The 714-nt window shown below is 44.8% G+C and overlaps 1 non-coding gene across 1 annotated transcript; it reads right to left on the bottom strand.

The window, feature by feature from the left end:
- Positions 1-303: 303 nt before the first annotated feature.
- TRNAG-UCC (transfer RNA glycine (anticodon UCC)) lies at positions 304-376 on the bottom strand. Its single transcript has one exon. It is a non-coding gene; the product is annotated as a tRNA-Gly (tRNA).
- Between the last annotated feature and the right edge of the window lie 338 nt (positions 377-714).

The following is a 714-nucleotide window of genomic DNA, read 5'->3' on the forward strand; positions in this document are numbered from 1 at the left end:
CTGCAGCCAGAGAAAGCACTCGTGAAGAGACTCAGGTGCTGCAGGTGACCTTAGGGTGTACCTCGAGGGGAGGTTGGTGGATGCCAATACCATCCTCTACAATTAATTTCAATTAATTAAAACATTTTTTTTCATTTTTTTTTAAGTGAAAGAAGGTTTATTCAGGGAGATACACACTCCATAGACAGAGTGTGGGCCATCTTGGAAGATGAGAGAGGCCTTTTTTCATGTTTTTTTGTTTGTTTGTTGGGGTGTGGTTTTGTTTGTTTGTTTGGCCACGCTGCATGGCACGTGGGATCTTGTTTCCCTGACCAGGGATCGAACCTGCGCCCCCTGCATTGGAAGTGCAGAGTCTTAACCACTGGACCGCCAGGGAAGTCCCTCCAATTAATTAAAACATTTTCAAGAAAACTCTCTCCCTCCTGTCAAAGCAAGATTTGAGAACTGTACAGTATAACCCTTGCTGTTCCACTGATTAGCTCAGAAGATAGTCTTGTTAAGCCTATTAACACCACATAACGAGCCTGCTGTTCTGTTGTCTCCTGCATGGCTAGGTCTGTGCCCTTGGGGTCCCTACTCCTTTCATTATTCACCCCATTCTCTGTGGTTCTGTGGTTCTTTGGAGCCAAAATCCATGTATCTCTTTCTGACATTAAAATAGAGGTGTGTGACAAGAGTATTCCTGGTGTGGATCAGGGCATCTGGTGCCCTTAA

This window comes from Lipotes vexillifer, unplaced genomic scaffold (genome assembly GCF_000442215.2).
Source record: "Lipotes vexillifer unplaced genomic scaffold, Lipotes_vexillifer_v1.1 scaffold1318, whole genome shotgun sequence".
Classification (NCBI taxonomy): Eukaryota; Metazoa; Chordata; class Mammalia; order Artiodactyla; family Lipotidae; genus Lipotes; species Lipotes vexillifer.